The following is a 25,412-nucleotide window of genomic DNA, read 5'->3' on the forward strand; positions in this document are numbered from 1 at the left end:
TTGTGAAACAGGCTCAAGAGCATCTTTTAGCATGAAATATATCACTTAGAAATAACATAAACGCAATGCACCATTATTTTTTTGTGCAAGAAAAATATCAATAATCTAAAATGCCAACACCCTGACAATGAGTTAGAGGTCCCACAATTAATGAATATTATTTTCATTACTTTTCCATAGATTGAACATCAGCTTAACTAAACCAAACACATTAAAAGTTCAACTGAACAGTTAAAAGGTCAGCTAAGGATAGTAGGGACACAACCTGTAATTACAATTCCCATAGAGATGTGTTCTCAGTGCATGTAAATATTCAGTTATATTGCAGCAGGTAAACTTATCAATGAAATTACTAATAAGCTTTGATAATGTGGCAGTTGAGTCCAGTAAGTCAAGGGGTGTTCAAAGATAATCCGTCACAGATCTATTGTTAAGCAATTATTGGATTTACCCGTATTGGAAAATAAACAGTGTCGATTGTATTGAGGTCAACTGCCACATTATCAAAGTTTATTAGTAGCCATTAGTTTTAAAACCAAGTGTTAAAGTTGACTTTAAATAATTTAATTACAGAAAAAATGGGTAGTTATCATTTAGTTACACCATTTTCTTCAGTGCAAATCTGTATTTCAAATAAGATGAATGACAACTAATTAATGATTCTCCAGAGGACTGGTTGACATGCAGCAAGTAAACAATGCAGGTTAATACTGCCTGCTATTGTAATTGTATATTTAGATTTTATGCCATTCATTTGTCTATGTATAATAAAATCTGGCCTGGCCTGGCCTGGCCTGGCCTGGCCTGGCCCGGCCCAGTACATAATAGAGCTCATCGGGCCAGGCCAGAGATTAGAACATGCCCAATAACATAGCCATCTGAATAATTTCAAATATAACAATAAGACAATAACTGTGAGATAAATTTCTGCAAGAGATATCCCTTGAGATTTTCCAACAGTTTAATGAACCAATTCTACCTAAAGTTGAACATTGGTTTGTCAATCTGTTACAAATGCAATAAGATATGACCTAAAGATGTAAACAAATCAGTATATTTTGGAATGGAATGGAATGGAAGGAGATAGTGAAATGGAATGGAATGGAATAAGTATCTCATTCCATTCCACAAATAAGTGTATGCCGTGATTTAATCAACGCGTTATTCCCGAGGCACTGTTTATGCTCAGTTCACTTAGCACGTGACTGTCGTGACAACATATTGTTATTGTTAGAGCAAGCGCGGGTTTTCAGAGAGGCGAGTCAACAAAATGGTATGTATTTTTTTATTCTTTGTTTTCTTTTCTATTTTCTTTCTATTGCTGTCGTTATTTCTTTTCTCATTTCTTCCGTTAAACTTGTAAATAATTCATTTTGTGGTTTTAGACCAACTTTACCTGTGATTACATTCAAATTCCTGTAAACGCAAGAAACTACTTCTAGAAAAATATCTAATACAACAGTTTGTTTTCTTTACACTGATTATAAAGATTGATTGCAAAGAATATTCATTAGCTTTAATGTATTTTACTGGGGGTTAAAAGCCAGTCGTTCTCGAGATTTTTTCAGCACGCATTCATTCCGTATAGGGACCGATGCCATTATTATGCACAAACTAGATAGGTATGATGGAATTTTCGCCTGTACTTTCTTGCTATAGCCTGAAGTGAACGGTTGCTATGGAAACAATCAAATTATGTATTGTGCCCGTATTTTTTACTGGGAATATGTTTTAAGTCTTATTTATTTGACTGTGAAAACAACTTGGCATCCATGAAAAATTGTGCAAAAAGGGACGCATGGCGTGGCTTACATCAGACTTCCGCTCTACCATTTAAATTGAAAATTAATTTGAAAATATTGATTTAAAAATAAAGTTATATACTGTTCTATTACACCATATGTTGTCAAACCATTATAGACGAATAATCGTTAATTGGTTTATTTTAGGGCCAACTTTTAACGTTAATCATATCCTGGAATACAGATTCCGGGTCTTTCTATCGATTGCAAGGTATCATACAAGTATAAACAAATATGTTAAAATTGCCTTCATAGCTTTAACTGCAAGTGAGACATTTACGTTTAACAAATCATGTTTTATTTTTGCTGTTTTCCAGGTTGCTATGTTGGCATTATTGCATAGATGAGAGACCATCCATGATTCAAACACATCATCGACTGACGTGGTTTCAGATTTGGAGCAGGAAGGGTGTGTATTTTTTCCTTTTTGTTTGAAGTTTTTAGCTCGTCGGATTTTTGAGAAAAAGTCTACGCGGTATTGTCGTCACTTGATCGTCGGCGTCGGCGTTTGTTAAACCTTTTTGTTTAGGTCCGCCTTTTCTGATAAAACATAAGAACTACAGCTTTGAAACTTTGCGCACTTGTTTGTCATCATTAGATGACGGTGTAGGCCAAGAACCACAGCTGTGATATGCATTTTGTCAAAATTATGGTCCTTTTTACTTAGAAAATTTGAATTTCTTAGTTAAAATTTTTGTTTAGGCCCCCCTTTTCTTAAAACTGTACGAACTACAGCTTTGAATCTTTGCACACTTGTTTATCATCATTAGTTGACCGTGTGTAGGCCAAGAATCATAACATAACTCTGATATGCATTTTGTCAGAATTATGGCCCTTTTTACTTAAAAAATTTGAATTTCTTAGTTAAAAATTTTGTTTAGGCCTCCCTTTTCTTAAAACTGTACGAACTACAGCTTTGAAACTTTGCGCACTTGTTTGTCATCATTAGATGACGGTGTAGGCCAAGAACCACAGCTGTGATATGCATTTTGTCAGAATTATGGCCCTTTTTGTACTTTGAAAATTTGAGTTTCTTGGTTAAAACTTTTGTTTAGGTCCACCTTTTCTTAAAACTATACGAGCTACAGCTTTAAACTTTGCACATTTGTTTATCATCATTAGGTGACCTTGTGTACATACAGATCATGGACTAAGGTATTGTCAGATCTGGAGCATAAATGGGGTGTATGTTTTCATATTTTCTTTGGAATGTCTAAGGTACCCCTAGAATTAATATAGGTTTCTGTTTTTACACATAACTTTCTGGGTTTTTTCCCCCTAAATACTAAAATGGGTAGCCACGGAAACACACGCCTAGGCAATGAAATAAATGGGTGGCAGCCGTTCAGATGTACAAAGTTATACTGCAGATTTTGGAAAATACAGGGAGTGTACATGTATGTTTACTTTTTCTTTTTTGTGGCAACACTTTGATGCATTTGTTTTTGTTTTACACATGCCTTTTGTATCTATACACACAACTACAGCAAGGGCTCCATGGAAACGTGTCTCTACGTCTAGGCATTGGTGTAATGGGTGACCAACGTTCAGAGTTTGGAACATATAGGGTGTGTATGTTTACTTTTTAGCTCACCTGTCACATAGTGACAAGGTGAGCTTTTGCGATCACCCTTCACCCGTCGTCCGTCGTCAGTCCGTCCGTGCGTGCGTCCTTGCGTCAACAATTTCTTGTCTACACGATAGTGGTTTCATTTATGATTTTATTTTTACCAAACACGTACACAACTTGTATCACCATAAGATCTCGGTTCCTTTCTTGAACTGGCCAGATCCCATTATGGGTTCCAGAGTTATGGGCCCTGAAAGGGCCAAAATTAGCTATTTTGACCTTGTCTGCACAATGGCAGCTTTATTTATGATTTGATATTTACCAAACTTGCATACAACTTGTATCACCATAAGTTCTTGGCTCCTTTCTTGAACCGGCCAGATCCCATCATGGGTTCTAGAGTTATGGCCCCTGAAAGGGCCAAAATTAGCTATGTTGACCTTGTCTGCACAATAGCAGCTTCATTTATAATTTAGTTTTAACCAAACTTGCACACAACTTGTATCACCATAAGATCTTGGCTCATTTCTTGAACTGGCCAGATTCCTTTATGGGTTCCAGAGTTATGGCCCCTGAAAGGGCCAGAATTAGCTATTTTGGCATTGTCTGCACAATAGCGGTTTCATTTATGATTTGATTTTTACCAAACTTGCACAAAACTTGTGTCACCATAAGATCTCAGTACCTTTCTTGAACCGGCCAGATCCCATTATGGGTTCCAGAGTTATGGCCTCTGAAAGGGCCAAAATTAGCTATTTGACCTTTTCTGCACGATAATGGTTTCATTTATGATTTTATTTTAACCAGACTTGCACACAACTTGTATCATCATAAGATCTTGGCTCCTTTCTTGAACTGGCCAGATTCCTTTATGGGTTCCAGAGTTATGGCCCCTGGAAGGACCAGAATTAGCTATTTTGACATTGTCTGCACAATAGCGGCTTCATTTATGATTTGATTTTTACCAAACTTGCACAAAACTTGTGTCACCATAAGATCTCAGTACCTTTCTTGAACCGGCCAGATCCCATTATGGGTTCCAGAGTTATGGCCCCTGAAAGGGCCAAAATTAGCTATTTGACCTTTTCTGCACGATAATGGTTTCATTTATGATTTTATTTTAACCAGACTTGCACACAACTTGTATCACCACAAGATCTTGGTTCCTTTCTTCAACTGGCCAAATTCTGTCATGGGTTCCAGAGTTATGACCCCTTAAAGGTCCAAAATTTGCTATTTTGGCGTTTGCAGCCATATAGAGACTTCATTTATGGTTTGATTTGATACAAACTTCCAAAATATTTTCAACAACAATAAATCTTGGATTCCATGATGAATCTGTCAGATCCAATCGTAGGTTCCAGTTATTTTATGTATGATTACCTCCCCTGATTGTTATTAAAATGGATTTATATCAGTAAGTACTTATAGGACTTATTTGAAATTTCATTATTGTCATTAGTTGAACTGAGACAAATAGGGTAGATAACTATGGACGGCTTTACGTCAAATTACCTCCCTTTATTTCAAATTAAAATGGGTATATCTTCGTAACTAATGAAGATACTGAACCGAAATTTCATTTATGTCAAAAGATGGACTTGGACAATCAGTGAAGATACATATTGTCTGAATTTATGACAAATTACCTCCCTTTATTTTTTATCTAAATGAATACATCTTAGCAGCTTCTTATGAGATTGGTTCTTCCATGGTAAGAAATCGTCATATTAGATAACTCTTGATATAACATTTATGAATATGAATAATTTACTAATATATTGTTGTATAGGCTTGTACTCTGTATCTTCTACATGCATATACCAATGCCTGATTACCTCCCCTGATTTGAATAAAAATGGATTTATCTCGGTAAATATTTATAGAACTCATTTGAAATTTCATTATTGTCTTTAGTTGGACGTAGGCAATCGGGGTAGATAGCTATGAACTGATTTCATATCAAATTACCTCCCTTTGTTTCAAATTAAAATGAGTGTATCCCAGTAACCAATGAAGATACTGATTTGAAATGTCATTTGTGCCATCAGATGGACTCGGACAATCAGGGTAGATAACATTTGACTGAATTTATGACAGATTACTTCCCTTTATTTTATATAAAACGAATATATTTCAGCAGCGTCTAATGAGATTGGTTTTAAATGTTATTTAAGTCTTCCAGGGTAAGGAATAGTCATGTTTGTACAAAAATGCAGCATTTGAGCCTGACTAGGTCAAAAGGGACTGTTACAAGAAATGTTTATCCTGATGATATTTAACGTGTATGCCTATGTGCTCTATGTCAAAACATGATCATATCATTTTGAGCAATGGTACTCAGGTGAGCGATACAGGGCCATAATGGCACTCTTGTTATTTTTTGTGGTAACAAATTTGATATACTTGTTTCTCTTTTTACACATGCCTCCCTGTATCTATACATTTAACAGGATTACCGTGAACACTTACCACCACATCTTGGCAATGGTATGTATGGATGACCGACGTTTAGATGTTCAAAGTTTTACAACGATTTTGGAGCATATAGGGTGTGTATGTTTACTTTTTCTTACATGTGGCAACTCTTTGATATAGTTGTTTCTCTTTTTACACATGCCTCTCTGTATGTATACACGCAACAGGGTCGCCATGGGAACGTACCGCCACAAAACACATATAGACAATGACTGACGTTCAGATGAGCAGATTTTAGAGCATATACGGTTAGTACATGTATGTCTACATTTCCTTTTTATGTGGCAACGCTTTAATACCTTTGTTTTTGTTTTTACACATGCCTTTCTGTATTTATACATTCAACTTTAACAGGGTTACCATTGAAACGTACCTCAATATCTAGGCAATGGTATATTGGATGGGCAACGTTCAGATGTACAAAGTCATACAGCAGATTTTAGAGCATATAAGGTGTGTATGTTTACTTTTTCTTTTTTTTGTGATGTCACTTTGCTATATTTGTTTTTCATTTTACACATGCCCCGTCTATATTTATAAACACAATAGGATTACCATGGAAACTAACTTCTACATCTAGGCAAAGGTATAAATGGATGACGACGTCCAGATCTACAAACAGCACTGAGAGAAATCCTGCAACCGATAACGATCACGTGACAAACGCTTAGCTTTAAATGGTCTAAGCTTTGCTAGGACCCGTAAATGAATTCAGGCAAAACTTGAATATAAACAAACATCTGGATAATATGTGCGGTTATTGAAAACTAAATCCACCTTGCATGTGTTTTGCTGCGTAATTCTTGGTGTTCGGTGTTTGCTGTTTCGTCAGGGATTTGTTTGGCTATTTGATGGTGTTTGTGGTGGTTTTGGTGTTTGTTGTGGTGTTTGTGGTGGTGTTTTGGTGTTTGTTGTGTTTTTGGTGTCTTCCATGTGGTCTTCTCGGTTGTATTCGATCATGTTTGTGTTGTTTTGTTAAAATGGGCGTTTGGTGCGAATTGTATGTCGCATTTGGTTCTTCATCGTTCGTTCCGTTACAAGGTGAATTTTTTTGCCTTTAGCAGTACATTATGACTAGATTTATTCATGTACACAAAAATTGCGCTGTGATTAATTTCTTTTACGTTTCCCATCAGTTTTAGATAGCTGCAAAGACATGTCATAAAATTTGCAGACGACAGACATGGGGTGCAGGCGAGATCTGGGTTGAACGCACGAAAGCTGCAAAGACATGCCATGAAATATGCAGACGACAGACATGTGGTGCAGACGAGATCTGGGTTGAACGCGCGAAATTGTTTTATTTTATTTCTGCGTTTTACTCCTTTTGTTTTGTATTTCTTTTTTTTCTACTAGAATGCTGGGGTATGTGTACTTGAAGAAAAAAGACGCAGACGGACTTGGAGATGCAGACCAAGCAAAATGTGCGTTTATCTTTATGATGAACAGGTATATTTATTGCTACTTATGTTATCCTTTTTGTATGCATTTTTTCAACCTGGTGGCTGATGTTTACAAGCACGTGTGAATATATCATGTTGTAGACAATGCAATGGTTCAGTGGATGGTGTAGCTATGGAACATGATATTGACAACAAGCACGTGCGTGGATGTCATGTTGTAGATTTCACAGTGGTTAAGTGCATGCTGGCACTTGATCCTTTTTCTAAGGTATGTAATTTTTCTGACAGGTACTATTAGATAATTTCGTTTGATAGCTTTTTTGCAGTTTTCATCCCGCAAGTTACCCACATGCATTTTCATTTTAATAAATTTTCTATAAATTTTATATTTTCTGATTATCGTATGGTCGTACATGGTTTTAATTCTTTCCTTTTTTATTTTTAACTCATTACTGTTAATTGTTAGATAATGACTACCAGTATTCAGTTAAGCAGTGCATAACTTTAAACTTTTAGAAAGCAAAGAACTATTTTTCTCGTAGTAATTCTGGAGCGTAGGAATGTGCATTCAACTTCTAGCTATGGTGAAAGTAAAACTCGAAGTATCGGACAAGAAACTCAAAACTATTCGATGAGAAACTCAGGCTATCAGACGAGGAACCCGAACTATCCAACAAGAAGCAGTTTCCTGTACCATACACGTAAGGACTTGCTTATAATTTATATTGCACTTTGAATATAGGTCGGTATATCAGTTTAATTACACCAAGTAGGTTTTCATGATTGGTGTAATTGTACGTCAGGCTCATTGCTGTGTTGCGGTCTAAACAGGCAAGCGTTTGCTACCGTATAAGCCTGAGACGTGGTTCGAATTCATAATTTTTGTTGTGTTAGTTTGAAACCTATTTTCTTTTTTAAAACGTATCAAAGATTTTATAACAAACTTTTGTTTTCTGTCGGTAAAAGAAAACGGCGATATAACTATCTTTTCATATGTGACTTTGGTGTAAGTGGTGGTTTGTGAAAAACAGTGTGGCTGTTTATTTTATTGTATTAACAGGAAGAAAATATAGTTCATGGAACTACAGTTGTCGTAGAATTGCCTTGCTGGTACTAAAAAAATGCCGATAACCAGAGGGGCACTGGTAGCCAATCGATGTCGCTCATCAGAGTTGTTCTGGAACCCTTATGTCAACATAGTAATCAACTGTTCTTGACAAGGTAGGCTACTAAATTACTTTAGAATTGCTATTTACGCGACGCGAGTTCGAGCCACAGTTTGTATTACATCTGCGGTTTCTGACTTATCTGAAACAATGTTAAATGTGACAGGCACAGCGAAAAGCCATTGTTGATATAGGCTGACATCTGGTTCTGTAACATAACTTTCCTTTTTTCCTGAACATATTGAGAGATTTGTCAAGTTATATAATCGCTGGTAGTTATTTAAATTTTACAAAATAACAATTTCGGTAACTAAACTTAAAGATTATATATCAATATGTAATAAGAGGATTTATAACATGACAGTTAGTTGCCAATTATATCTAGTAGACGACACTTGCTGCTTCTACCAGATGACGCCAATGGCGGAAGAAGGGACCCGATGCCTGGAGTAACTTTGCAGTATAAAATTTTGGTAAAATATTTGAATTTGTTTGTCGTCATACTTTCCAGTATAAAACTTTCATAAAATATTTTATCTTTTATATTGTCGTCATAGTGTACACTGATACTGGCTTGTATAACTTGCAGACCCTAAAGGCGATGCATTTATGATGCATTTGTTCCGGAAATGAAAAGAAATACCAACCTTAAACTGAAGAGTGTATAACTTTGCAAATCACGGATCGACTGTTTCACAAGATTAACTGACTTGAAAAATAATTATTGGCATATACTGTCATTTCTAATAGTGCAATAAAACTTATAAATGTAGGTTATTACATTTTTATCGAGAAATATGCATGAGTTATGCAGCGGAATTATTGCGCGACTTCAGGGCGCAATATTTCGCGAAAGAACGAGTGCATATTATCGATGCAAATCTAATAATCTGTATATTACATACGCATCTAAAGTAATAATAGTTATATAAACGATATGAATTAGTTTTTAACATGGCCAAAATAAATCTTATTGTCGTTAAAGACATTTCAAATGCAACGACACACGTAAAAATTACATCACAAATGACGCCTAGCACCCAACGTGAAATGTGAAAATATTGACGTTTCTTAACGGAGTTTATAACTGAGTATGCATCTGAGTATGTAATAAAAAAATTTTAGCACTGTTCGATTGGTCAAGATAGAGAGGTTTTAGTGGAATTCAGCCCTTGATGAACATGTCGTCTGTATTTGCCCTGTCCTCTGTGGACAGAGAGCTCTTCCACACCTCGTGCACATATCAGAATCCGCGAGGTAGGCGACGAATTTATTCAGGTAAAGAGAAATGTTACTTCATAACGTTTTTTTTCTATTAATTTGAAAGTTATTTTAGCTGCTTTTTATGTAGGTGATGAAATTAGGTTCCATAAACATGGCATTGCGGAAAACAATTCTTCTGGCATGTATATATTATATAAATTATTTTGCCATATAAATTCTTGACATGGTGTGCTCACCCGGCTATAATGGTAGATCATTAGACTCCTTGTTTTGAGTTGCTGATTCAAATCCCGATTTGACAGAACTTTGACCGCAGTTTTTGATGAGGTGCGGGTACTAGTTAGAAACCAGCTAGCAAAATCATGAAAATAAACATGATTTCAAAAACTACTTTCTATGAATCTGTTAAATGAATTCTGTTTCAACTAAATGTATTTAAAATTAGCGAGCAAGTCACTCTGAAGTTCAGACCTTATTTGTATTTATGTCACCAACGGATGTCCAAGAAATATACACATTGTTATTTGCAAATTGTTCACCTCTAAGAACTTTCAGTTGGACTGAAAATGTCTGTCCGTCCGTCAGTCCGTTAGTCACATTTCTTGTATACTCAGCTGCTCTTACAGTTTATATCTAACTGAAATATACTTAGTATACACCGTTTACATTGAAATGCGCATATTGTGGGGATTTTCCTGTAATATTCTTTTGGGGTAATGGCCCTTTTTCGGACTTTGAAATGTTACACCTATATCAGAACATTGTGTACCCAAATGCTCATACATGTATACTTTCTATCCAATTTAAACGAAACATGAAGTGGACATGTGTATTATCGAAACTTCCATGTCTGATTTTCTGCTCGAGTTATGACCCGTTCTCGGACGTCGAAATTTTACAACTACATCAGAACACATTATGTACTTAAGTCCTACAGCTCAAATGAAACATGTAAACATCAGCTTGAAGAAGAAATTAGCCTTTTTCTGGAATTTGGTGTCCGATGTTTTTTTGTTTTTTTGTTGTTGTTTTTAGCTCGACTATTCGAAGAATAAGTAGAGCTAACCTACTCACCACGGCGTCGGCGTCGGCGTCGGCGTCGGTGTCGGCGTCGGCGTCGGCGTCACACCCTGGTTAAGTTTTTCGTACCAGTCCACATTTTGACAAAGTCTTTAGAGATAAAGCTTTGAAACTTTCAACACTTGTTTACCATCATCATGTCCAGTTATAGGCAAGAGTACATAACTCTGTCAAGCATTTTGACTGAATTATGGCCCCTTTTGACTTAGAAATCTTGGTTAAGTTTTTCGTACCAGTTCATATTTTGACAAAGTCTTTTGAGATAAAGCTTTGAAACTTTCAACACTTGTTTACCATCACCATGTCCAGTTATAGGCAAGAGTACATAACTCTGTCAAGCATTTTGACTGAATTATGGCCCCTTTTGACTTAGAAATCTTGGTTAAGTTTTTCGTACCAGTTCATATTTTGACAAAGTCTTTTGAGATAAAGCTTTGAAACTTTCAACACTTGTTTACCATCACCATGTCCAGTTGTAGGCAAGAGTACATAACTCCATCAAGCATTTTGACTGAATTATGGCCCCTTTTTGACTCAGAAATCCTGGTTAAGTTTTTTGTACCAGTCCACATTTTGACAAAGTCTTTTGAGATAAAGCTTTGAAACTTTCAACACTTGTTTACCATCACAATATCCAGTTGTAGGCAAGAGTACATAACTCCATCAAGCATTTTGACTGAATTATGGCCCCTTTTGACTTAGAAATCTTGGTTAAGTTTTTCGTACCAGTTTATATTTTGTGTAAAGTGTTTGACATATGGCTTTGAAACTTTTATATCTTGTTCAGTATAATAGTCTCTATCAATAGGCAAGAGTACGTAACTCTCTCCTCTTTTTTGGCTGAATTATGGCCCTTTTTGAACTTGGAAACTGGTTCTGTTTTGTATATGTCCATGTTTTGTCAAGACTATTTGACATATGTCTTTTAAACTTTAAACACTTGTTTATCATTATGATTTCCATCTCTAGGCAAGAGTACATAACTCTGACAACTATTTTGACTGAATTATGGCCCTTTTTGGACTTTCAAATTTGTTCAGTTTTTCCTACAAGTCAGCGTTTTGTCAAAACTATTTGAACTGTGGCTTTGAAACTTTTAACACTAGTTTATCAACATGATTTCCATCTGTAGGCAAGAGTACATAACTCTGTCAACTATTTTGACTGAATTATGGCCCCTTTTGGACTTGGAGATATGTTAAATTTTTCATATAAGTCCATGTTTTGCCTAACATATAACTTAACATATTTGCCATCATGGTCACACATTGCCATTTAGTGCAAGACTAATCGAAATCCACAAATACAGGAACATTTTTTGTTTAATCCATTTTTAGCTCATCTGATTTTTTGAAAAAAAATGATGAGTTATTGTCATCACTTGAGCGGTTGTGTCGGCGTCGGCGTCGGCGTTGCCTGGTTAAGTTTTATGTTTAGGTCAGCTTTTCTCCTAAACTATCAAAGCTATTGCTTTGAAACTTGGAATACTTGTTCACCATCATAAGCTGACCCTGTTATAGCAAGAAACATAACTCCATCTTGCTTTTTGCAAGATTTATGGCCCCTTTTGGACTTAGAAAATATCAGATTTCTTGGTTAAGTTTTATGTTTAGGTCAACTTTTCTCCTAAACTATCAAAGCTATTGCTTTGAAACTTGGAATACTTGTTCACCATCATAAGCTGACCCTGTACATCAAGAAACATAACTCCATCTTGCTTTTTGCAAGAATTATTGCCCCTTTTGGACTTAGAAAATCAGTTTTCTTGGTTAAGTTTTATGTTTAGGTCAGCTTTTATCCTAAACTATCAAAGCTATTCCGTTAAAACTTGCAACACTTGTTCACCATCATAAGCTGACCCTGTACAGCAAGAAACATAACTCCTTCCTGCTTTTTGCAAGATTTATGGCCCCTTTTGGACTTAGAAAATATCAGATTTCTTGGTTAAGTTTTATGTTTAGGTCAACTTTTTCTCTTAAACTATCGAAGCTATTGCTTTAAAACTTGCAACTCTTGTTCACCATCATAAGCTGACCCTGTACAGCAAGCAACATAACTCCATCCTGCTTTTTGCAATAATTATTGCCCTTTTTGGACTTAGAAAAATCATTTTCTTGGTTGAATATTATGTTTAAGTCAACTTTTCTCATAAACTATCAAAGCTATTGCTTTAAAACTTGCAACAGTTTTTCACCATCATAAGTGGACACTGTACATCAAAAAACATAACTCTATCCTGCTTTTTGCAAGAATGATGGCCCTTTTTAGACTTAGAAAATCATGGGTAGGACAATATTTCTATTATACAAAAAAAATCAGATGAGCGTCAGCACCCGCAAGGCGGTGCTCTTGTTTTGTTTAGTCTGAAAATCTATGGAAATATTTTGACCCCATTCTTCAATCAATTCTTCGAATAGTCGAGCGCGCTGTCATCCGACAGCTCTTGTTTTAGTTTTGCCTCGTTTTAAATTCTTAGCATTATTCTATCGAATATTTTCAGGGGTCATGTGTCATACAATTTGGACATCATTTTTTTGTTCTCTTTAGACATTTACTGACAAAAGAAATTTTATCTTGATACATTTATACTGTTTAATTATTTGATTTTTTACTCGGGTTTAAAGACATTGATTCGGGTGGTCTTGAGAAATTCTGCATTTTGTAATGATACATCTTTACTCCATGTCTAGAGATAAAGCACACTTTTTGCACAAGGCATAGTTTGGCGTGAATACTAGTAGTTCACAGTAACATTGCGAAATGGTGCTCGTTTCAGTCGGGTTATTACTTTACTCGGACTTTATCACAGAACCCCTGTTTAAAGTCAAGTAAAATTTGTTTAAAGTCGGATATCAGAACAATACAACACAAGCTCTGCAGAGGTTTTAAACCGACTCTAAGTTTAAAACCTCAAATTTTATTTTAAATAAAAGTAATCAATATAGTATTCAAATTAAACTTTGAAATGTTTTCATTTTAGCATCCTCTAAGACATGTGAGATTAAAAACTGAACTTGATTTCTAAATTACTGCGAGTCGCTACATGTTCATTGTAAAAACTGGAAAATGACAGAACTTGAAAATGCATCTTTCTGAATAGTCACCTGCTATATGCCATTTTATTTTGTATAAACAATGTTATAACAATAATGTTTAAATATTGGCCACCAACTTTCAGCAAGACAGTTTTCTTGAAGTGAAAGAATTCAACGACCTCGAGCGAGACTTGAACCCACGCAGATATGTGCAATTGCCAGTTATTAAGCGATATGTAGCATATTTTCGTTGAATTGCATGCATTTCGCTTGGTACTGTTATAAGTATGATTTTTTTCAGGTTTAAAACTACAGGAAGACAGTGTTTTACATTGTTGAAAGACAAAGAAAAAGAATCGATTCCAGAACGTGCCGTCCTGTGTTTGTTGTTTTCGACAGTTGAGGGGAGAGTCCGGTGCATGCCAGATACTATCTGTAAGAAATTTATGATTAATTTTGTACCATTTATTCTGAAATAGCTTGTTTTAAACACAATTATACAAATTATGTAGAGAGCTATCCTACTCGGCGTCCGTGGCCATTCTGCTAGTTTCTTGGCAAAAGTTTTTTTTTTCATTTTTAGCTCCACTATTCGGAGAATAGGGGGCTATTCTACTCGCCCCGGCGTCGGCGTCGGCGTTGGCGTCGGCTTGAGCTTTCTTGGTTAAAGTTTTTCGGCAACCTTTGTTTTTCTGTCATATCTTTGTTACTATTGCTTATATCTTACTGTAACTTCACATAAACATTGTCCAGCATACAAACAAAGTATATGCAGGGGCTTGGCCCATTATACCCAAGGTCAAGCACACCAAGATGTTATACTTAAGTTATTTTTAAAGTTAAAATTTTTTGGCTACCTTTGTTTTTCATGTCATATCTGTGTTACTATTGCTTATATCTTACTGTAAGTTCACATAAACATTGTCCAACATACAAACAAAGTATGTGTAGGGGCTGGGCCGATTATACCCAAGGTCAAGGTCACAGAGTTGTTATACTTGGAATTATTTCCATGTTAATTTTTTTTTGAAAGCTTGGTTTATAGACATATCTTTGGTTCTTTAAAAGATAATGACTGATTATTAAATTTTTTTCTTTATAATGTGTGTTACAATCCCCATGACTCTAATTGTATTTCTTTACACAATTATGCCCCTTTCATACTTAATTTTTTTGGCAATCTTCGCTTTCTTGATGTTACTTTAGTACAATATAAGATAAAGACTTGAAACTTGAAATGTGTCTTTATCGTCATCATCTGCATGAGTGGTAACAATCCTCTTAACTCTGATTTGTATTTTTGACCAAATTATGCCACTTCATACTTAATTTTTTTGACAATCTTCGTTTTCTGGACATAACTTTGATACTATTTAAGGTAGTGACTTGAAACTCAAAATATATTTTTACCATCATCATCTGCATGTGTGGTAACAATCCCAATAAGTCTAGTTTGTGTTCTTGACAGAATTATGCCCCTTGGTGTATCTTCCTTTTAAAGCAGAGGTCTCTTATTGAGACATATATTCATTTTACTATCAAATCGCCGAATAGTGGTGCGCACTGTCTTACGGACAGCTCTTGTTCACGTTATCTCATTTGTGACTCAAACCTAAAACATCACATCATAAGGTCCTGGCACTAATCCGTCATAAATGCTCTCATCGTTTTAGTTAATTATTCTTATGCCCCAGCTGTCGAAGACCCGGGAGGCAGATATATAATTTGAACTGTCTATATGTCACACTTTCTTGACATGTTCGTGCATTATAGGACTTTCATGTTGTCTATACTTATGCTCCATTTTATGTCCCCGAAGATGGGCATATTAAAATCGCACTGTCCGTCCGTCCGTCCGTGCTTGCGTGCGTGCGTCCGTCCGGTAAATTCTTGTCTAGGCTGTAACTCTTCCATCCATGAAGGGATTTTAAAAGAACTTGGAATAAATGTTTCCCATAATGAGACGACGTCATGCGCAAGACCCAGACCACTAGCTCCAAGGTCAAGGTCACATTTACAAGTCAAAGGTTATCAGGGTATGTTTCGTGTCCGATCCATAACTCTGCCATTCATGAAGGGATTTTGAAATTAATTGGCATAAATGTTCACCATAATGAGACGACGTGTCATGAGCAAGACCCAGACCCCTAGCTCCAAGGTCAAGGTCACACTTAGAGGTCAAAGGTGAACATAGTCTGTTTCTTGTCCGGTCCATAACTTTGCCATTGATGAAAGGATTTTGAAATTACTTGGCATAAATGTTCCCTATAATGAGATGAGGTGTCATGTGCAAGATCCAGATCCCTAGCTCCAAGGTCAAGTTCACACTTGGAAGTCAAAGGTGTTTCTTGTCTGGTCCAAAACTCTGCCATTTATCAAGGGATTTGAAACTAATTTGACACAACTGTTAATCATATTGAGAAGATGTGTCACACTTATGACCGAGGCCTCTTAGGTCAAGGTCACAAAATGATATGTTATTTTTTGCGAATACAGCTGTGGCATTCTTGGGCCTACTTCGGGGCATTTGTCACTAATAGTGACAGCTCTTGTTTTTTTTTTAAATTTAACAATATACAGCTACAAACTTTGAGCATTCAACTCTTCGTACACTTAACATTCAGATCAATCGAAACTTGGTACACTTCATAATTTAACATGAAGCGTTCATGTGCGTTTTTTTCTGTCCGCATTTTAATGTCCGATAAATGTTTTTAGTCGAGCCACTTGTTTTAACATTACAGTATTACTACTTTTGAAATGTGTATTCATATATCCATATTCCACCCAACTTCAATACAGCTTGATTTTTCATCATCAACCTGAAGTGTACGTGCGCATAATTCATAGTCTGGACTTTTATGCCCGATTATTATATTTTTTTATTTCACAATATATGTATTACATCTGTACCTTCTATATCAATTCAAACGAAACTTGGTATACGTCATCAACATCAAGTGGCTATGTGCATTTGGTTGGGATTTTAATGTATTGATTTTTTTTTCATGCATTATTTATGTCCCATTTTTGCCACTCATCGATGTTGGTTCGAGCTTACTCGGGGCGTTGAATTCTTTATGTGAGGTAGCCATCCAGCTGACTTACGGAAGGTCAGTGGTTCTACCCAGGTGCCCGCTCATGAAATAATGCATATTTTCTCCATATTTTTTGAAAGAAGTTCACACAAATGGTCCTTATGTATCTCTCTACCAAGATTGGCTGCCATGGGGTGTGGTCACTTTTCCCTATACGTATATAGCGGTATGAAACTGCTGGTCTGATTTTGAAATAACTTCACACAAATGGTCCTTGTGTGACTTTCTACCAAGATTGTTCAAATTAATTTATTTTGATTCATCAAAAAGTCTTTATGTCAGAAATAGCAGACCAGATTTTAAAATCATTGTCAGAAACTGCTGACCCTTTACGAAAATTGTACAAATATACTATTTTATAATTATTTCACAGACGTTTCCTTGCGTTTTTTTTCTTCCAAAACTGTTCAAGCAAGCAGTGTAACTCAACTGAGTGGTTTAGGGATAACATGACCCTCTTGCTTTAGAGATAAGGCTGTTGAAGAGATAAGCGTTGCTGTCCTCAGACAGCTCTTGTTTATTATCCCTTGTCGGAGGTGGAGGGATATAGTTTTGGCGTTGGTAATTCATTGTTTCCGTCTTTCGTGTTGAATTTTTTAGCAGGCTCTTTTCATAGAATTTCGTCTAAAATTTGTAAGAAAGTCGACAAAGGCGCTTGTAGTAATTACATACGAAGAGGGCTTTACTAAAGTACGTACAGAGCTTTTCAAACGTACGCACAGTGCTATTGAAACACACTTGTGATCTAGTTGTTTTGCTTATTTTTTTGTCAAGTTATTTTTGTTTTTAATATGCTGACTTTTGTCAAATATTCTATCCCCAGCTTTTAGCTCGACTATACGTAGTATATGGAGAGCTATCCTACTTTACCCGGCGTCGGCGTCCTTCGCGTCCCCACCTTGGTTAAAGTTTTTTTACACTTCATCCTTTTACTCTTTATCACTGTAACTACATGATGGAATTGTTTCAAACTTAACATAGTTATTCCTCATCATCACTCACATCATATGGCACAAGAGCCATAACTCTCACTCCAGTGTTTCTTGAATTATCCCCCTTTTTTATTTAGAAGTTAAAGTTTTGATGCACTTTCACTATATTTTAATCATTACTTCATGGATTTGATTCAGACTGGAAGCAGTTGTCCCACATCATATGACACAAGGTCCATAACTCTGGTACCAATATTTAATGAATTATCCCCCACTTTTACTTAGAATTTCAGGTTAAAGTTTTGGTGCACTATCACTCTATCCCAGTTATTACTAAACGAATTTGATTCAAACTTAAAATAGTTGTTCACCTTATCACCCACATCATATGACACAAGGTGCATAACTCTAACACCAGTATTTCATGAATTATTCCACATTTCACTTAGAATTTCAGGTTAATGTTTTGGTACACTTTCACCATATCTCCGTTATTACTAAATGGATTTGATTCAGACTTAAAGTAGATGTAACACATCATCACCCACATCATATGACACAAGGTGATAACTCTTGCACCAATATTTTATGAATTATGCCCCCTTTTTGCTTATAATTATACTTATTTAGTGTTTTGATACACTTTATCTTTATCTTTCTTATAACTTGATATTTTGACACAGACTCAAGCTATTGTGCAATATCTACATCCACCATTGGAGTCATTTAACACTCCAGTGACAACTCCAGCTTCCTGAGATGTGCCCCGTTTCACTATGCAGCATCAAAATAGTCGAGCGTGATGTCTTCTGTGACAGCTCTTGGCAGTTTTTTTCTCCTGCAAGGGAAGGGGAGATGTATAGTTATACTGATTATTCTGAGAAGAAAAAAAATGGAAGATTTGGTTTAAGTTGATTTTACCTTTAAGTTGCATCTTGAAGTTTTTTATCCTAATTATTTGTCATCATTTTCAGATTGATATCAAACACTCTGGTGAGAAATATATGCAGAAGAAAGAACCAAGTATGATGAATCCACGACAGACCTGGCGCAAGCATACAGCATGACACCACTACAGCCGTCATGACAAAAGCATAGTTAAACAAATTAGACATAAGCTAACATGTATATAATTTAATAATACCCCAGGGGCCTCCGTGGCCGAGTGGTTAAGGTCGCTGACTTCAAATCACTTGCCCCTCATCGATGTGGGTTCGAGCCTCACTCGGGGCGTTGAATTCTTCATGTGAGGAAGCCATCCAGCTGGCTTACGGAAGGTCGGTGGTTCTACCCAGGTGCCCGCTCGTGATGAAATAATGCACGGAGGGGCACCTGGGGTCTTCCTCCACCATTAAAGCTGGAAAGTCGCCATATGACCTATCATGTGTCGGTGCGACGTTAAATCCAAAAAAAAAAAAAAAAAATAATACCCCAACGTACAAAGTATATTGGGCTATGTTGGAGTCACGCAGTCCAGTCCATCCGTCCGTCCGTTCTTTTGTCCACCATGGCCGCTGGGATGATTTTCATAAAACTGACATACATTATAAACCACATCAAGACGATGTACAGAGCGCTCAACCTAGGTCACAAGGCCCAATGTCAAGGTTACTCGTGGAGGTCAAAGGTCAAATAGCTTAGCTTCATGTCCGCTCTATATTGTCTAAACGGCTTTGAAAATATTTAGCTCGACTGTTTGAAGAATAAGGAGGATTACTGTACTTGCCTTGGTGTCTGTGTCACTGTTACCGTTGCATTAAAAGTTAACATTTTAGGACAAGTTTCTCAGTGTCACTGTATCTTCTTACTACTGCCCTTATTTACATCCAACTTCACATAAGTGCTGGTCTTGGTAAGGGAAAGACATCTACATGTATTAGTTTAGGAACAAGTATCCTAAATGTCGAAGTCACTGGCTTAAATATTGTGATAGTACTGGTTAAAGTTTCATGATAAGCTTCTCAGTTTCACAATATAACCTCACATAAGGATTGATCTTAGCACGTGGCAGAAATCTTTTTGTTTAGGGTCACGTTGCTTAAAGGTCAAGGTTACTGGGATCAGATGTTGTAACAGTGTTGGTTAAAGTCTTATGGCACATTTCTCAATTTGACTTACATCTCATAACGGATCTTAGAACTGGTATCCCTCATGTCCTATCCTTTTTAGCTATACCCACACTTCATCTACGTTCCTCCCGACACCCACCCAAAATGCGTTCCATACAAAAACTTATATTTCATGTTTCCATCAACTTCCCTACTCCGCTGTCTTCACCTACCTCCTCCACCCCATTTCACTGAACCTTTACCCTCGTCCGTAACCCCCGCCCCCATCCATAAAAAGGATAAAAAACTCCTTTTCGATCTCCCACACTTATAATAATAACAATATCTTGTTAAACATTTTCCTTATAGTCGAGCAGACACAATTAACTCAGATCACTAGGTCCACGGTCAAGGTTACACCTAAAAATCAAAAGTCATGATGGCAACATTTTACTTTCCCTTTATCAAAGTGAGGTCTGGGGGTATTAATCGACTTCAGTGATAGCCTTAGTTGATCAGGTGTTAGTGGCATAAATGTGTAACATTTGCTTTATTTTTTTGGGGGGGGGGGGGAGGGGGGCGGGGTAGGAATGGTCTCTGCCCGTCCGTAACACTTTCGTGTCCAGGCCATATCTCCTAAACCACTTGAAGGATTTTCATGAAACTTGGGTCAAATGATCACATCAAGACGATGTGCAGAACTTATAAGTTTGCCATGTCGGCTCAAGGTCAAGGTCACAACTCAAGGTCAAAGGTTTTAGCCTTCCATTTCGTGTCCGCTCTGTATCTCCTAAACCTCTTGAAGGAATTTTATAAAACTCTGGTCAAATGATCACCTCATCAAGAGGATATGCAGAACTTATGAGTCAGCCATGCCAGCTCAAGGTCAAGGTCACAACTTAGGGTTAAAGGTTTGAGCCTTCCATTTTGTGTCCGCTCTGTATCTCCTAAACCCCTTGAAGGATTTTCATGAAACCTGGGTCAAATGATCACCTCATCAAGATGATGTGCAGAACCTATGAGTTAGCTATGCCGGCTCAAGGTCAAGTTCATAAAGGTTTGAGTCTTCCATTTTGTGTCAGATCTGTATCTCCTAAACCGCTTGAAGGATTTTCATGAAACCTGGGCCAAATGATTACAACACCAAGAACTCATGATTCAGCTATGTCAACTCAAGGTCAAGGTCACAACTCAAGGTCAAAGGTTTGAGCTCTATATCTCCTAAACCCCTTGAAGGATTTTCATTAAACTTTGGTCAAATGATCAACTCATCAAGACGATGTGCAGAATTCATACATAAGTCATGTCAGTTCATTGTTAAGGTCACAGCTCAAGGTCAAAGGTTCAAGTTACCCTTTCACTATTCATAACAGTGGCGGGGGTTTTAGATGTCTTTCAAACTGCCATGTAATAATTGATTTTAGGACGGGAGATATTTGTTTGTTTCAGTGTAAGATCGATCAAATCATTCTAAATACATCTCGCGAAAATGTAAACTCCAGTGTTCAAGCGTGAAAAATAATCAATTTTACTATAAATCAAAGAAATTTTATATAATGCAATTAAATATATGTGTACTATTAATCAAAGAAATTTTATATTATGCAGTTAAATGTATGTATACCATAACACAAAGAAATTTTATATTATGCAATTAAATATATGTGTATTATAAAGAAATTTTATATTATGCAATTAAATATATGTGTACTATAAATCAAAGAAATTTTATATTATGCAGTTAAATATATGTGTACCAAATTGTACACGTATTACAAGTATAACATCTCACTCAACGCGCAACGTTACGCTTAAAATTATGGCAATATATATGTTGGAAAAAGTTATATAGTTCTACTAGATTGATTTCTTTTACATTTTAATATAATTATTTTTTAATGTTTTTTTTTCTATAAAAAAACAGATTAGATTCTCTATATAATTCATATTCTTTCGCGTTAAATTGATGTTGTGTGCAAGTGAAAACTGTATTTGGATTTCTTACTTCTGAAACAGTGGGTTTATCAGGGTATAATCTATCGTTTTATTTCAACAATATCTGAAAATTTGGCAAAAAATTCAGTAAAACTATCAAATTTAGCGATAAAATCATAGCTCTTTTATTTATCCAAACACACTTTCTACTGTACTTTGTCTGGTTGGTATTAATGTAGCTTTTAAAAGTAATTTTAGCCTCATTTCTTTTTCACTGAATTTTACACTGTTTGGTATAACTCTTAATCGACACGTAACTTTATGCACTAACATTAACTTTTGCGGCTAAAATGACTTTTAAAGCAACTCTGTCTATTATCAGGAACAATGTGTTAAACTGGTAAATCTTTAGGAACGATGGGAGGAAAAATAAGCTGGTTTTTAGTCCTCGCTTTAAATAATTACTGGGATATAACGTTAGATTATAACATGATAAACTAATTGTTTCAAACGGAGAGAAATCCAAATATGATTTTTCACTATAGTACGGAACAACACTTCAACGCAAAAGGATATTAATTGTATGTAAGGACTGGAAATCTGCTTCAAAAAGAAAAAAAGAAGCATAATACTGCTTACAAAAACACGAAAATAATACACGCCAAACTATTAAAATCTAAAAGAAACATGTATATCGCGTAGACATATTTAACTTTTTTCCAATAGCATTGTGACGTCATGAAATGTAGCGTGACGTTACGCATGGCGCAGGTCTCAGCGCGGTTGAATAAGATAACATGAGATAAATTTATTTTAACTCTGCAAGATAATAAAGCAGTACAAAATAAGCGATGAGTTTTTCAATTAGTTAAAAATTAAGAATTAAAATGAACGTGCAATACATATATAAATCTGGTATAATAATAATAATAATAAATATGATGATGATGATGATGATGATGATGATGATAATAATAATAGATAAGTTTTTCAATTAATTAAACATTAAGAATAAAAATAAACGTGCAATACATATATACATATATAAATCTGGTATAATAATAATAATAATGATAATATCAATAATAATAATAATAATAATGAATCGACTTTCACGTAATGCCGAGTTAACTTTCATAACACCAGTTTTCAGTTTATTCGGTGAAAGAAATTTCGATCTTGTACGGAAACCAACACATGCCCCATTTCTATATATTTTTACAGCAGTAGTAGGTAACAAACATCCATATTTTGAGGAGATACGGCTTAAAAGTAAAGTTACACAACTTTGGACTGAAATCATTTTAACTGTTGTTAGATATTTTTTAATTTATGTTCCCAAGATATTCCCTTGAAGAAATTTAACTTCACATTATTTTTCCTCAAGACCAGGTGACATGTTGAACACATCACCTATGCCTGATGGTCAAAGGCCCAAGGTCCAATTCAAGGTCAAAGGTCAGATATTTGGTTTTTGATCCATAACTTCTGTGCCTAGAAGGGTTTTATTACTTAATGGATTTGTTTCAAACTTGAAATAGTTGTTCAACATCATCACCCATATCATATGACACAAGGTTCATAACTCTTGCACCAATATTTCATAACTTATGCCCCCTCCCTCCTCCCCCACTTTTTTACTTAGAATTTAAGGTTAAAGTTTTTGTACACTTTCACTCTCAGTTATTACTAAATGGATTTGATTCAAACTTAAAACAGATGTTCCACCTTATCAACCACATCATGTGACACAAGGTGCTTAACTCTGCCACCAATTTTTCATGAATTATGTCCCCTTTTACTTAGAGTTTAAGGTTAATTTTGATGCATTTCCACTATATTTTAGTTATTACTAAATGGATTTGATTCAAATTTAAAATAGGTGTTCCACCTCATCAACCACACCATGTGATACAAGGCGCATAGCTCTGACACATATTTTTCATGACTTATGTCCGCTTTTACTTAAGATTTAAGGTTAATTTTGATGCATTTTCATCTCATATATATAACTTCTGTGCCTGAAAGGGTTTTATTACTGAATAGATTTGATTCAAACTTAAATTACTCGTTCCACATCATCACCCACATTATATGACACAAGGTACATAACTCTTGCACCAATATTTCCTGAATTATGCCCCCTTTTTGGTAAAAATTTTACTTATTTCATGTTTTGATACACTTTTTCTGTACCTCTCTTATAATTTGATATTTTTAACACAGACTCAAGTTATTGTGCAACATTTATCCACCACTGGCGTCATTAAACACTACAGTGACAGTTCTTGACAGATTTAAATGTTTTTGGTACACACGTGTAACATCATAAAATACAAATTTGACGCATTTTCACTATATCTCAGTTAATACGAAATGCATTTGATTCAAACTAGAAGTAGTTGTTCCACATCATTACCCACATCATATGACACAAGGTGCATAACTCTTGCATCAATATTTCCTGAATTATATCCCTTTTTGGTTAGAATTATATCTATATAGTGTTTTCATACACTTTATCTGTACCTCTCTTATAATTTGATATTTTTAACACAGACTCAGGATATTGTGCAATTTTCATCCACCATTTGAGTCAAATCGAACACTTCAGTGACAATTCTTGACAGATGTTGTTTTTTTTTGTACGCAGGTGTAACATCATAAAATACAGGTCAAGTTCGATTTAAATTGCACTTTCTTTTGGCCATGTCTTTCTTATGATTGCCATACTTCTATGACAAGACTGTATTGTGGGGGTATTCGTCACTCCTGTGACAGTTCTAGTTCTGCTTGCTGGTTGTTTCTTAATGACAGTCAAAACTTTATATATATTCCTTTGATTACATTTTTTCTGACGGAGTTTGACGTTTTTAGTGAAAGCATAGTTAAAAGGAATGATGTTATTGTACATGTATTAAATTTTAATTTAATTTAATTTAAAAACATTTATCAGATTTTCATTATGATTATATTTTACAGTGTCATGTGTGACTACGTGTGCTATTTATTGCAAATATATTTTACAGTGTCATGTGTGACTACGTGTGCTATTTATTGCAGCTTGAGAAATGAATAAAATACCATACAGTTGTGTTGTTTATTTTGTTTAAATAAAATAGGGCATAAAGTTGCATTGATTATTGATGTCCCTTTTCTTTAATAGGTTTATTTCCTCCATACCATTTGCAAAATGCAGGTGTGTTCAATTGGTCATACTTCCTTGTCATTTGCAAACTACATGTACAGAGAAGAGAATCTTTAACAACTAGCGCTTTGTCATAGTTTCCCTTCTTTCATTGACGCCATTTGTAAAATGCAGGTTACAGTTGTTACCTTGTACTGTCAGATAACCCCGACTCGTCCGCTGTCATCCAGTTACTTTCCCTTCCCGTACTGGCGCCATCTGCAAATACCTCCATTTATACGTACTTGCCCTACCCGCCTTGACGCCATTTGCATAAGGGGAGGTCACTAACCGACCTGTTTTTTTTCTCAGTAAGTTATTTCCCTACACGGCATGACGCCATTTGCAAATTTAAGGCGAGGTCACTCTAACCGACCTTTTTTAAAAATTTAATGTTACTTCCCCTACCCATCATGACGCCATTTGCAAAAATAAGGGGAGGTCAATGACAGAC

At 35.7% G+C, this 25,412-nt stretch overlaps 1 long non-coding RNA gene across 2 annotated transcripts; it reads left to right on the forward strand.

Moving 5' to 3' along the window:
* The first annotated feature begins 2,113 nt into the window (after window positions 1-2,113).
* Window positions 2,114-24,834, forward strand: LOC123538985 (uncharacterized). Of its 2 annotated transcripts, none has more exons than XR_008368270.1 (10): window positions 2,114-2,211; window positions 5,826-5,924; window positions 6,205-6,303; window positions 7,207-7,299; window positions 7,796-7,954; window positions 8,314-8,474; window positions 8,805-8,892; window positions 9,545-9,697; window positions 14,060-14,193; window positions 18,763-24,834. It is a non-coding gene; the product is annotated as an uncharacterized LOC123538985 (long non-coding RNA). The 2 variants fall into 2 exon arrangements; XR_008368271.1 differs by having other exon boundaries at window positions 8,808-8,892.
* Window positions 24,835-25,412: the final 578 nt, after the last annotated feature.

This window comes from Mercenaria mercenaria, chromosome 18 (assembly GCF_021730395.1).
Source record: "Mercenaria mercenaria strain notata chromosome 18, MADL_Memer_1, whole genome shotgun sequence".
Lineage (NCBI taxonomy): Eukaryota > Metazoa > Mollusca > Bivalvia > Venerida > Veneridae > Mercenaria > Mercenaria mercenaria.